This window comes from Stegostoma tigrinum, chromosome 9 (assembly GCF_030684315.1).
Source record: "Stegostoma tigrinum isolate sSteTig4 chromosome 9, sSteTig4.hap1, whole genome shotgun sequence".
NCBI classification, from domain to species: domain Eukaryota; kingdom Metazoa; phylum Chordata; class Chondrichthyes; order Orectolobiformes; family Stegostomatidae; genus Stegostoma; species Stegostoma tigrinum.
In genome coordinates this window covers 84,302,700-84,317,420 of record NC_081362.1, presented here as the reverse complement: position 1 = coordinate 84,317,420, position 14,721 = coordinate 84,302,700, and the positions used below count along the sequence as shown (strand labels likewise).

At 38.4% G+C, this 14,721-nt stretch overlaps 1 protein-coding gene across 12 annotated transcripts in view; it reads left to right on the top strand.

Moving 5' to 3' along the window:
* The window catches only part of akt3a (v-akt murine thymoma viral oncogene homolog 3a), a 397,520-nt gene that overhangs the window by 151,390 nt on the left and 231,409 nt on the right, over window positions 1–14,721 (top strand). Inside the window, exon 4 of one of the 12 annotated variants that reach the window (XM_059648717.1) lies at window positions 12,227–12,286. The exons of the other annotated variants lie outside the window; for them this stretch is intronic. The gene's annotated coding sequence lies outside the window, so the exon portion shown is untranslated. The remainder of the gene's footprint in view (window positions 1–12,226; window positions 12,287–14,721) is intronic. 12 annotated transcript variants of the gene reach the window in all.

The window sequence follows — 14,721 nt, the reverse complement described above, 5'->3', positions numbered from 1 at the left end:
GTTTTTATTAGAAAGTAGAAGGTTGAGAGGTGACTTAATTGAGACATATAAAATAACCAGAGGGTTAGATAGGGTGGATAGGGAGAGCCTTTTTCCTCGGATGGTGACGGCGAGCATGAGGGGGCATAGCTTTAAATTGAGGAGTGAAAGATATAGGACAGATGTCAGAGGTAGTTTCTTTACTCAGAGAGTAGTAAGGGAATGGAACGCTTTGCCTGCAACGGTAGTAGATTCGCCAACTTTAGGTACATTTAAGTTGTCATTGGACAAGCATATGGACGTACGTGGAATAGTGTAGGTTAGATGGGCTTGAGATCGGTATGACAGGTCGGCACAACATCGAGGGCCGAAGGGCCTGTACTGTGCTGTAATGTTCTATGTTCTAATTGAGGATACAAATGGTATGTAACTTAATTTAGTGGAGTGGAGGGTGGTATGAGTAGACTTCAGAAAAATGCAGAGTGGTGAAGTGAACAGGTCAATGCAATCTAAATTTAATGCAGACAAGTGTGAAGTGATTAATTTTGGAATAAAAAAGTGGAGTGGTATTATGAATTAAACAGTATCTTAAAAGGAGTACAGGAACTCTCATGAATCTTTGAAGTTGGCTGAAGAAATTGAAAGATTTGGGATCCTGCACTTCGTAAATTAAGCATGGAATACAAAACCAGTGCAGGTGTTCGGAATCTTCACGAATCACTTGTTAGTTTCAGCTGGAATTGAGTGCTCTTTCTGGATACCTCACTTGGGAAGGATGCTAGGACTTTGAGGTTGCGTAATTGATAATAGAATGGAATCAGGAATGATGGATTTTCACAATTATTTTCACAAATCGTGGAATTGTTATAGTGTAGAAAGAGACCATTCAACCCACTGCATCATCTGTGGCTCTCTGAACATTTAGTTTTATGCCATTCTCTTGCCTTTCCCCTGCATTCCTGCTCATGAACTCTATTTAAATAATTATCTGATGCAATCTAGACTGCCTCAATTGGACCTATGGAACCCTTCCTTAAGAGAAGATGAAGTGAACTGTTCAAAATTTAAGGTAATAAGTAAGATCAGTATGGAGGACAGTGATTTGAGATAACCGGCAAAAGAACCTTTTTGAATGCACGCAAGCCTTTTTAATGCAATGTGTTATCATCTGAAATGCAGTAATAACGTTTGAAAGGATATTGTTTATGAGCTTGAGGCAAAATTTTCAGGAATAATGGCAAAGAGTAGGGGATCAAGTATAATTAGATAACTCTTTCAAAAAGCTAGAATTAGCATAATGAATTAGATGGCCTACTTTGGTGATGTACGAGTTAATGTCTCTTTGAATTCTTAATGGAGATGTTATGAATGAAATCTGTGCCACCAATGGAAATTGAAATTACCAAGTCTGGAGGAAAGTACGTAGAGCTAACATATGCGTTCAAGTGAATCCCTTGAGAAGTATTGGCGACATAGGAGTACACATAAGAGGGAAATCAGGAGGGCAAGAAAGCGACATGAGATAGCTTTCAGATAATGTAAAGGAGAATCAAAAGGGATTGCACAAGTATATTGAGGGCAAAAGAGTAACCAGGGAGCGAACAGGGCCCCTTAAAGATCAACAATCCGTCTTTTTGTGGAACCACAGGAAATGGGTGAGATCCTAAATGAATATTTCTTATTGGTGTTTACTGTGGAGAAAGACATAGAAGCTAGGGAAATTGTGAAAGTACGTAGTGATGTTTTGAAAAAAATCCACATTATAGAAGAGAAGGAGCTTAAAACACGTAAAGGTGAATAAGTCTTTGACCTGATCTCACGGAACATAGAACATTACAGCACAGTACTGACCCTTCGGCCCTTGATGTTGCATCGACCTGTGAAACCGATCTGAAGCCCATCTAACCTACACTATTCCATTATCACCCATATGTTTATCCAATGACCATTTAAATGCCCTTAAAGTTGGCGAGTCTACTACTGTTGCAGGCAGGGCATTCTATGCCCTTACTACGCTCTGAGTAAAGAACCTGCCTCTGACATCTGTCCTATATCTATCACTCCTCAATTTAAAGTTATGTCCCCTTGTGCTATCCATCACCATCCAAGGAAATAGGCTCTCACTGTCCACTCTATCTAATCCTCTGATCATCTTGTATGTCTCTATTAAGTCACCTCTTAACCTTCTCCTCTCGAACGAAAAAAGCTTTAAGTCCCTCAGCCTTTCATCGTAAAATCTTTCCATAGAAGCGGGGGTGTGGCCGATGTGCCATTATTAATGAAAGGCTGCAAGGAAAAGCCAGTGAACTACAGACTAATGAGCCTAATGTCAGTGGTGGGTAAGTTATTGGAGGGGATTCTGAGAGACAATCCACATGCAGTTGGAAAGCAAGGACCGATTACGGATTATCAGTGCAGCTTTGTGCAAGGTAAATCACGTCTTATGAACTTGATTGAGTGTCTTTTGAAGAAGTGACCTAGAAGATAGATGAAAGCAGAGCAGTAGATGTTGCCTGCATGGACTTTAGCAAAGGCTGCGTCAAAGTTCCGCTTTGTGGACTGGTTAGATCACGTGGGGTCAAGGGGCAGGTAGTCAATCGGATACAAAATTTGCATTAGCATAGGAGACAGGATGTTGGTAGAGGGCTGTCTTCCAAACTGCAGGCCTGTGCTGCAAAGATTGGTATTGGATCCATTATTGTTCGTCATGTATATACATGATTTGGATGAGAGTATAGGGGACATGGCTAATAAGTTTGCAGATGACATCAAAATTTGTGGTATAGTGGATTGTGAAGGTTAACTGAGAATGTATGGGACTTTGATCAACAGGGCCAGTGGGTTGAGGAATGGCAGATGGAATTTAGTTCACACAAATGTGAGGTGTTGCACTTAGATAAGGCAGACCCAGGGCATGAATTTTGCAGTTAATGGTAGAGCCCTGGGAAGTGTAGTCAGACAAAGAGACCTAAAGATGCAAGTGCATAATTCGGTGAAAGTGGCATCTTTGGGTGGTGAAGAAGGTGTTTGGCACTCTTACTTTCATCGGTCAGAGCATTAAGTACATCATATTATAGCTGTACAAGATGAATGAGCGAATTTACTTTGTCACATGCACTTGAATGTGTGCAGTGAAAAATTTGTCGTCCCATCCTGGGTACAAGATATCTGTATACAGATACTTAAGTATTTAGAACAAAATTGAAAGAATAATAAATAAAAGCCCAACGTAAGAGTAAAAAGGGGAAAAAAAAACACTTGATTTACAATCCTTTCACCCCAGACCATGCCAACACATAGCCTCCAGAGCACACCAGGCCAAGCCTCCAGACTACACTGTGCTTCAAAACATGAGGCGTGATCTCCCCATGACGGCCACTGGTCCAGGACTCACCTCCTCCTGTCGTTTCGAGTCTGGGATTCGCCTCAATGTGCTGGCCTCTGGGCAGGGACTTGCCTCTGTGACCAGCCTCCCTGTGCCAGCCTCAAGGCCGGGACCCTGGTAAGGCCACAATTCTAGATGCCCTGCTACAGGAATTAGGGTACAAAAAAGATTTACAGGGATCTTGCTGATAGTGAAAGGTTTGAGTCATAAGCAGAGGCTGGGACTTCTTTCCCCTGGATTGTAGGAGGCTGAGGTGATCTTATCTGTGCCTGTCATGATTTTATAAACCTTTAAGGTGAATAGCAAAGGTCTTTTCCCTAGGGTAGGAGAGTCCAAACAAGAGGGCATAGGTTTAAGATGAGAGAGGAAAGATTTAAAAGGGACCTGAGGGACAACATTTTCACGCACAGGGTGATGTGTTTATGGAATGATTTGCCAGAGGAAGTTGCTGAGGTAGATACAGTTACAACATTGAAAGAGCATTTGGACAGGTCCATGGACAGGAAAGGCTTAGAGAGATAAGGGCCAAACTCAGAATGATTTGAGCCAAAGGGCCTGTTTCTATGCTGTATGACTCCGCAACTCTAATTAGGATGGAGCAAAGCCATGAAGGAGGAGTTTGAAACTGGGAATGAAAATTTTGAAGCCTGTATGCAGGATTTTGGGAAACCATGGGGATTCAAAGCTCCTCATGATGAATATCTGCTTCTTTACTTTTAATGGCATGTAAGTTTTAGCCTTTTGTAGGGTACATTGAGGCTATCAATGTTGTTGATAGTGATTTAATCATTAATTTTGTAAAGAAAGCGAACAAGTAAGATTGATATGGATATAGTGTGTGGTCTTGATGGATGAAAAGTGGCTATGAGACTCAGCATGGAATTGTGATCAAGAAATAGTTACCTATTAGTGGATTCAGTTTGGGGGTGCAGAATAGTACTTGATTTATGTAGTTCTTAGCTTAGAAAATTGCTCTGAGCTTCACAATAAACCATAAAAGTTTACAGAAATGAAGGAGGTAATTTGCTTCGTTGTGTCTGTGCTACTCTTTATTAGGTCAATCCCAAACTAATAACACCATCCTGGACTGTTCATGTCTTGCTCTGCCTTGAATGTTTAACCACTGCTTCCTTAAAATTTATAAATGGATTCTTTCTCAGCTGTGTTTCAAGCTCTGTCAACGCTGAAGACGTTTTCCTTCTCATTCTTGGTTGCTTTGGGCTTGTGAACACCTATCGCAGATACCCCAATGCAGGAAATAGATTTTTCATATTGAATTTAACTTAATGACAACTATGTAAATTTATATAGCATCATAGTGATCAAAGTGGAGCCATGATAGAGGATATAAAAAAATGAAAGGGGAGGTGATGAACCAATTCCAGAAGGTAGAATTAAAGGAGAGTCCAGGAAGCAGTTTGGGTGGAAGTTGCAGAGTCAACTGAAGATGCTATACAAAAGTCAAGAGTTGGGAGGATAGGGTGATACAGGCATCAAGAAATAAGTCATGATTTAAATGTAAGGAAGAGAATGAAAAATTTGTAAGAATGTTACAATCCTAGAACAGATAGCTAGAACATAGTATGAATTTGGCTAAGGACCATTGCATTTTATTTTTAAATGTAGACTGAGTGAGAGAACCAGGGGACTTTTTAAGGTAATGAACCACAAGATTTCACTATTTTGAATAAGCTTTACAATAGAATGTTAGAATGGTAATACAACTTACCACACATGTGCAACTTGTATTCTGACATTTAGAATTAATACATAGCTCATAAGGGTAATAGATCGTGATCACACACACCACAGCACACATCAAATTAAACATGTGATCAAGACAGATTCTGTCGGTTTCTCAGAAATATGCCCAGACATCAGTGATGTAATAGGTCATCAAATCTCGTTAAACTTCACAAGGGATTCAGTATTCTTTATGTTTGCCAGAACCACCCTCAGCAGGAACTTCTGTCATGGGCTGCTTCAATGACTACTCCTGTTCTAGTCAGTTGTGTTTATTTCCACCCATATTGCTGGGGTAGAATTGTATGTAAAATAAGAAGCAAAGAACTGCAGACATCTGAAACTAAAACAGAAATTGCTAGAGAAACTTAGCATCTGTGGGAAGAGAGCAGAGTTAATGTTTCAAATCTGGTGACTCAATTCTGAAGAAGAGTCATCTCCCTCAAAATGTTAACTCTGTTGTCTTCCCACAGATGCTGCCAGACCTGCTGAGTTTGATCAGCGATTTCTGGTTTTATTTCACCAGTATTGGAATTGGGTTGAAGAACAAGAGATGCTCCCACCACCACACCCCACCAACCCCCCTACAATCTCTAAGAAAGCTGAGAGGTATAGCTCCACGGACAGTGACCTGAGCAGACTCTAGAGGAGTCAGCAAGAAAGTAGTGGCATCATGGCCCACCAAACGAATGACAGCAGACAGCATCCATGTTGTGGCATTTCTGAAATGATCATAAAATTAAAACTAATTTATTTTCCAATGTATGGAATTTAGTCATTTATAATATATATTTCATCTTGAAAGGTAATGTTTTACTACTTCCTGCTTAGGAATGTCTTACGGAATCAAACTCCAGTTATGGCATCAATGCTTTATTTAGTTATAATGATTTTTTTTCAGGAAAGCAACTGTTATGGATCAAACCAGACCCCCTCAAAATATACTAAGAAGGTAGCCTAGACCCTAACTTCTTAGTTAAACGTAAATGCCAGGTATTGCATTCAGGGTGCAATTTGATTGGCCAAACTATCAGATTTGAAGCAAAACACACTTTATTCATACACTATAGTTAAAATGCAACAAAACAAGAAGAAATTAGAATAACTTAATTCTGTTGGCAAACTTTTCAGAGTGATAGATTACCTAACTACTAATCAGTAACTTCTAATATTGTAACATCCAATAAACATTCCCTTGAAAAAAGCAAATTCAATAAAATAGATTTTCTCATATGCATTTCTCCAGTCCAAGTGGAAATTAGCAAGAGAAAACTCGGGGAGAGAGAAATTAACAGTGAGAAATGTATTTGTATCCTCCAAACCCAGCTGCAAGACACCAGCAACAACTGCTTCTGAAAAAGTCAAACTAAAAATCCTAACCCTGGGGGAAACTTGACCCCACACATTCAGACTGCTTCTATTGTTCCGACTTAAAATAAAAACCCTAGGCTTCACATGCTGCTTACTTTATTAGATTCCAATAGGCGGCTTGATAGCTCCATTTTAAAACCCTTATCAACAAAAACCTGCACAAAATATACTTCTTAAAAGCTTCTTATCATCACAGCTACCCTGACTTTAAATGCATACAACCTGTATGTTTTTGTTTTTACTTGCATTTTCCAGTGTTTGCTGTTTATGCCATTAAGTCTAAAATCATAACGCAGTACTGAAACTTGCAGAAATATTACAGGTTTTTCATGTCAAGCTAGGTAAAATGCAGTGATCTCTGAATTTAATTTGACTTTTAAATGGGTATGGTACTTTATTTGAAAGTCTATTTCTTCTTGCTAAGCACAATTTGCATGTTCCTTAAAATGCAGATTGTGTTTAATAAGCATCTTAATAAATGCCTATTAAATCTCACAGCTGCTCAGTGTCGAACATATGTTTTAAGTGAATAAACCTTCCCTACAGGTATGTTAATTAACTCAGGATCTTTAATGTATAACAGTTTTGAATGAGTTCGTTGACATACTGAACCTGCCCAAAAGATGCATCATCAAAATCCCTCACCAACGCTGCATTGGTGGCAGAAATTTTTCCTAATTCCAAACCACATCTGAGTTTTTCACCCCATTCATCTAGTATATTCTGTTCAGAGCTGTTTGTCCTCGTTTCCTCTTCTCTTGCCACTTTGGAAATTGTGGGATCGTAATCTGCTCCAGATGTTTGAGTCTAGGCTGACAGTTGACCACTCCAGTCCATTCCTCAACATCATTGAATACATTATCTGGACATTATCACTTTGCTTTGTGCAAGTTGTCTATTACTTATAACAGTGCTGACATTTCCAAAATCATAGCTCTAAACTGGTGTAGCATGTCTTGAAGTCACTGATGGATATGTTTTGCTTGTTCCTTCTCTGGTTTCTTTTTTGCTGAAGTGGGGATGGGATTGTAATTGAGATAACGCAGATTTTTGGCCTATTGTAGGACTTGATTACAAATTAACTCTCAACTGAGAGTGTTGTGTGCTGCTGAGTATTGCTGTTTTGGAATTCTTTAAAGAAAGAACAGTGTTGAAAATCGTTGGAAACATCGAAGCGCAGCAACGGTTCAAAGAGAAAAGAAACAAATTAGAATTTCATATTTCACTACTGGTTAAACTAAATTGCCTGGACTTTCTCCAAATATTTGGATACACTATGTTAAACATAACAAATGTTGGGAATGAGAGTTTAATTCAAGGTAGACATTGACTTGGCAGTTTATAGTTGCTTTGAAGAATTTGCTCTCATAATTTAGTTTTAAAAGTCCGGCATGACCTTCAGTTGCAAAGAACTTTGCAAAGAACTCTGCCACCCTCAGTAAACACAGAAAATCAATTGATTACAGAATAAGGAATTATTGTATACTCAAATATTTAGCTGGTTTCAGATTTCTGTTTAGGTGATTCTAAATAAGAGAAAATATTTTCTTATGTCATAATGTGGTTAGTAGTATTCTATGGCAGAGATGTGTTGCTGCGCAATAAGTCAGCATTATGAAGTTGGGAATTATTTTATGTAGGAGTCAACATTTTGCATAGATGAGTAATTCGGAGCTAAGGCAGTTGCCTTTTATCGTCGTACATTTAAAATCAATTAGTTATTTTTGAGCTAGTGTCCAAGCCCCATTGGCTACATTTTTATACCTCGATCCCAGAGGTGAAGTGGCATTGTCCTAACTGACTACTTCACCCTACCCTCTAAAACCTGTTGCTATTTCTTTTTTGATTTGTTGTAATTAGTAAAACTTTGTTATTGAAACTGAAATACTGTTTTGAACACTACATGTCTGCAGAAAGTCATTTTAAAGATCACGCAAGATCCTAGAATTGTTTGTAATACTTATTATTACTTTGAAATTGGTAGTAAAATTAGTTTTTTAACTTAGAATAACTTGTTTCATTATGTACTCTTGAGGAAATGGTTATTTTTAATCTTTGTGAATTGCCTCAACAATTATTCTAATATTGAAATATTTCTATTTATATTCATAGAAAAGCACAGCACAGTACACAGTATCCTTTGGCCCACGATGTTGTGCCGACCTATTATCCTACTAAGGTCAATCTACCCTGCATACCCTACAATTTACTATCCTCCATGTGCCTATCCCAGAGTCACTTAGAAGTCTTTAATGTATCTGATTCCACTACCACTGCTGGCAGTGCATTCCACATGCTCATCCCTCCCTGTGTAAAGGACCTACCTCTGACATCTCTGCTCTACCTTCCTCCAATCCAGTATTCATTGTTACATTGAAGTTGTGTCACAGATTAGCTGTCCTGATATTTCTGCTTATGTTGCTCTGCTGACCTTTCAGTATAATTCACATAGCCATCAAGGTATCTTTTTAAAAACAAAATGCTGCTTGATTGTGCTGGTTTGTGGAAGTACTCAAAATGAGGATCATGTATTATTCTCGTCTGAATTTCTGTAAAATAAGCTAGTTATGTTGGTGTAGACTTTAAGATTTATCTTTTATGTTTTCATTTTCCTGAACAGTCAACTTGCCCGATACATGAGTTTTCTGCCTATATATGTTAAAATGATGCTGTAACTATTTAAACTGTGAAACCTCAATATGCTATTTGCTGACTTTTTTTGTCTGAATGGTCAGAAGGAAAGGAGTAAATGAATATCAGCCTGGTTACTTATCAAGGATGGAGATGGGGATTTCTATAGCATCTGACGATTTTAGAAAAAGGATTTGGGGTGAAGTCTAAAGTTTATTTGGGCCTCTGATAAGCGTTTGTCCTGTGATCTCTGCAAAGGAAATTTTAAATGATCTTGTATTGAATATCATCTTGTAGTTCTGATGGTCTTCAGGTAGAGATGATATTAAATTAATGTCTTATCTGCTGCTGTGTTTCAGGTGCATCGGGCAAGATTATTTGCAACATTTCATTGAATTAGGTTGGGACCCTGGGTTTGATGAGGAAAATTAAAACAAAAAACCTTTGAATGGCTTATTATGCTTCCAGTGGTCTTTTTGAGAATCCTTCATCAGGAGGGAACACCTAAGTTCTGCTAATTGAGCATTCTCTCAATTCGAGAACATATTAACTATCCCATCAGATCCTTTTTCAGAAGGGTCAGACAACCTCCTACTTAGAACAATTGTGTTAAAGGCTTGTTGCTATTTTTAAATTATTTACTGTGACTGAATTAAAGGAAATTCTGCAAAGCTAAATGAGGACAGAACTACCTATCTTTTGGCAATCGATCTTTGGGATCTGTACCTTTCAGAGCAGTCTTTGTGCCAAAATAGTGAGTTCCATTTTGCCATGGATTCCTTCTCTGTTTCATCTCATCGCTTTGTAGGACACATGCCTATACAAGAAGCTTTGGTCTGGTGTTCTTTACGAGAATTAATTTTCTCTTCCTATATTCTAATGAATAGACCTGTTACTGACAAATTTATTTAATTCAGTTGTTTAAGGTTAAACCTCAGATCTAGGTATTATTTTTAATAACCTGCCATCCCTTTCCAGAAGGAATGCCCATAGTTAAGATGGTGCTAAGAGATCTATTCTTCTACATTGCTGTTCACCACTGAATTTCTTCCATAAAATTATATGTAGTATGATTAATTCATTTTCTTGAAATTGTAACTTTCTTACATTTCCAATCATTGTATTTCTGTCATATCTGCTGGATTCTTTGTTGTTCATTCAACAATTGCCTGCAAGAGTGCAATTTCCGTCATTATAAGGATGCATTGTGGTTGAAAGAGTTGTCATGAAATTATATACATTTTAAAAATACCCAACTGTATTTATTTCAAATCTTACAGGTTTTCTTAGTTACAGCTGGGAAAGTATTTTCACTCTTCCTAGACACTGATTCTGGTGTCCTTAAATGTAGCCAAATCAATGAATTTTCCAGAAACATGTCACCACCACTATCCTTCCCAATGTTCCGACTTGCTGCATCTGTATCCCAGTAGTACTATTAATTTGCAGTCACTCCAGCACCCAACATACAATTTGCATTTAGCCGTTTGGTGACTTGCCTACCTGCAACTTGGGGCATCTTCCTCACTATTTTTCTTTTAATCCAAGCTTCAAAAGTAAGTGAGGGGTAAGACATGAAATTATTACTTAAGGCATGAACCACACAATGGGTAAGTATTGGCGGTACAGCAAATAGTCAGGAAAGATAATAGATTATTATAACCTATTGAGGGGGGAATTTAATTAAAAGGTAGGAGTATTATGCTTCAGGTGTACAGGGCATTGGTGAGACCACACCTACAATACTGTTTTCAGTACTGTTCGCCTTACTTAAGGAATGCTTTGCAAGTAGTTCAGAGAAGGTTTACCAGACTATTCCCAGGAACGTGTGAACTCAGTATGGAGCTGGTGGAATAGAGCAGGCAAGGCAGCATCAGAAGAGCAGGAAAGTTGATGCTTCAGGTCGGGACCCTTGGCCTGCTGTTTTCCTCCAGCTCTATACTGTATGATCTCTGACACCGGCTTCTGCAGTTCTTGCTGTCTCCAGGAATGTGTTAGTTTTCTTATGAGAAAATGTTGGACAGGCTAAGGTTATCTCCCCTGGAGTTTAGAAGAGTAGGAGGTGACTTAGTTGAAACATATCAAAACCTGTGGGGTCTTCACAAGTTGGATGTGGAAAGGATGTGTTTCATAGAATCGAGAACTAAGCATCAACCATTTGAAACAGAGTTAAAACTCTTTTTTCCCTTGGAGACTCGCAAGTCTTAGGAACTCTATCTGAAAGGGTGAAAGAAGCAGAGTCTTTGAATATTTGTACGACACTAGTGGTTAGATTCTTGGAGAAACTCTGGCCTGGCAGCATCTCTAGAGGGAGAATTGTCTCAGAGTTAATGTTTCAAGTCTAGTCTGACTTCTTCAGAATGAAGCATTCTCTGTGTGTGTTTCAGATTTCCAGCATCTGCAGTATTTTGCCTTTTTTTATCACTTTGGATAGATCCTTCTTAAGCAAGGATGTGAAAGAATATTGCTGATAATGTGGATTTGAGGTTACAGTCAGATGAGCTGTGATATTTTAAATGGCGTAGCAGGCTACAGGGGCTGAATATTCTACTCTTGTTCTTCATTCGTATGTTTGGATTGCAATTTTAAAGTAGTGGTGCAGATTGCATTAAATTTTCCACACAATGCACATGATTTAAGAGTTGGAGCCAGGAAATACCTGAAACAATAAGAATGCCCTGTGATTTACATAGTTTCAGTCACTGAGTGAACTTGATATATTTTCTGTTATGTGGCACAAACAATGTCTCTTTTAGCTTTTCATAATGTTGCTTGTATGAAACATAAAAATCTATTGACTGGCTCCCTACAAGCAATGTCGCAGAAGCTTCTTTAATTTATTTATGAAGAAGAGGTCTGATTTTTGTATCTAGTGATACTGGATCTGCAATTACAGAAAAGCACAGAGTAAACTTTGTTGATGCACCCATGATCAAACATTCTAATGTATTTTTGCGATTTATTTTTGAAGGTGAATTTGAAAGACTACCTTTTTGTTTCATAAGCTATTCTAGCTCCAGAAAAGACGTGCCAAGCCAAACACACTAGCATAAAACTAGCAAAATAGTAGGTTCAAATAAGATTCCAAACACTTAATAAATTGATCATTCCTTGCAGGGTTCTACTGACCATGATGCATCTGACCCCTCCCCAATGGGAAAAGCTGAGGATGTACAGGTAACCATCAATTCACAGCACTAAGTGTGACAAGGCTGACTCCTGTCCTGGTGGTCACCCACCTGATATAAATTTAAACTAATCTAAAACTTGCCCTGTATTCGAAATCACGCCATGTCCTGCTTGACCACCACCACACTGTTTGCTGACTGACATTGATTTCCAATTCAGCAACTCAAATTTAAGGTGATCAGTCTTGTTTTGAATTTCCTCCAAAAGTTTCATCTTTAGCCTACCGTATATCCTCCTTCTGCTCTTTAACCATTTGCAAATTTCTGCATACAGACCATTCCAACCTTTTCCATTGACCAGTTTTAATTGTTCTACCATTGCAGTCATGTCTGCATCTGCCTTGACTCTAAGCACCAGGAGTTACCTTCCTATTTTCTTTATCTGTCCATTTTTTACAATGGACTTTAAAACTGCTCTGTTAGAAGCTCATTTGATCTCCTTTTGTGTTTTGGAGTGAAACTTTAATAAATAATGTTCCATCGATGCACTTTGGGACAGTTTACACTATGCTCATAGTGCCTTATCAGTGCAAGTTTTTTCTTGGTGCTCAAAGTACAAAGAGACTTGTATTATCTGCTTTGGGTTATTCTGGATAACTGTGATGGACTACAGAAAATAGGAACTAATATTAACTGCCCTGGATTATTCTGTGTAAACCGTGATTGACTATCTTCAGTTGCCTATCACTTTGCTTCAAGACATGCCTAACTACCTCTCAGTAGGGATTCAGTTGACAGCCCTTTGTTTAGCCACAGCCAATGCCCCTAAAAGTATGTGTCAGGTAAAACTAAAATCTAGATCAGCTTCACTAGCTATCAAGAAGCCAGTCAAGGTATTTTCTAATCAGCCAGCTCAGAAATGTTATGACCCCGCTGTGGGGCTATTGAGACTCCACCCTGTGTCTCCTAGTTCAGAAGAAGGGACATTATCACTGTGCCACATGAGCTCTAAGAATTCAATGTAATGTTACCCAACCATATGTATTTGAGATAATAGGAACCAAAGTATTCTACCAAGTCAGTCATGAGGCATCACTTAATCTAAATAAGCTTCATCAAGATGCTGCTTGGTGCATAGCTCATAAAATTTCTTCTTAACTGGATTAAACAATGAAGCAGCAAATATTTCTCAAATCCTACAGCTTCACAGATTATAAAATTTTGAGAAGATTTGTAGCTCAGGTTGAGGTTCTGGGTGTGAGTTTGCTTGCTGAGCTGGAAGGTTAGTTTTCAGACGTTTCGTCACCATTCTAGGTAACATCATCAGTGAGCCTCCGACGAAGCGCTGGCGTTATGTCCCGCTTTCTATTTATCTGTTTCCTTGGGTTGCTGATGTCATTTCCTGCATTGGTGATGAGGAAGTGACATCAGCAACCCAAGGAAACAGATAAATAGAAAGCGGGACATAACGCCAGCGCTTCGTCGGAGGCTCACTGATGATGTTACCTGGAATGGTGATTAAACGTCTGAAAACTAACCTTCCAGCTCAGCGAGCAAACTCACACCCAGATTATAAAATCTCTGAATTATCTTTGAGACAAAGGATTGATTCAAAATTGACTTCAGAGCTATTTGCATAAACTATCAACTTCATCCTTTTGTTTAACAGGACATGCAATGCATTCACTTGGAAATTAGAGGTCACCCTCTTGTTGGGTGATGACTATATGCCTCCTACATATCTTTAAAGCCCAAAAATGCTGCAGAAATAAATACCTATGCCAGACAAAAGTAACTCTAATTAATTTTGTACCAGTCATTTCAGCAGTCTTTCAGTTGAGCATTTTCTACAAGCCTTTCCTGATAGCCAAGGTCCAGACTTAGAGAAGGCTCAGTGGAAATTCCTAGATAGCTTTCTTTGTGTGGTGAACAACATAACTACTATTGTTCTGGTACCTTTCTTTTCACAAAGATGAATCCAGACTATTTTCATTCATTGCAAATTAATGGCATGCAGAATTTCTCACCATCAGGAGAAGCTCCTTTAATATTTAGTTCTTTGGATGCGTGGGATACTGGTAAAACGTTTTTAGCCTGTGTTTGCCCTGACTGCATTAAGATTTAACCACATAGCATTAGATTGAAGTCCCCTGTGGATTAGGTAGGTGTGACAGTTTCCTTTCTTTATAACATATTAATGCAACAATTGAATTTTATGGAAATCTGACAACTTCCATGGTTATTTCTCATTGCTAGTCCCTATATTACCAGATTTCTTCATTTAGAAATTAAGAAGTTTCAGTTATATGACAAATTTCAGAATCTTAAGTACATTGCAAAATGCTTTATAATCAATGAAGAACTTCTGGATTTTAGACATTATTGAGATATTGGAAACAAAGGAACAGATTTATGTGTTGCAGTGTGATGATACTTAGGCAGTTCCCTACAGTGAAGTTGACTGAGGGCTAAATATTGTCAAGC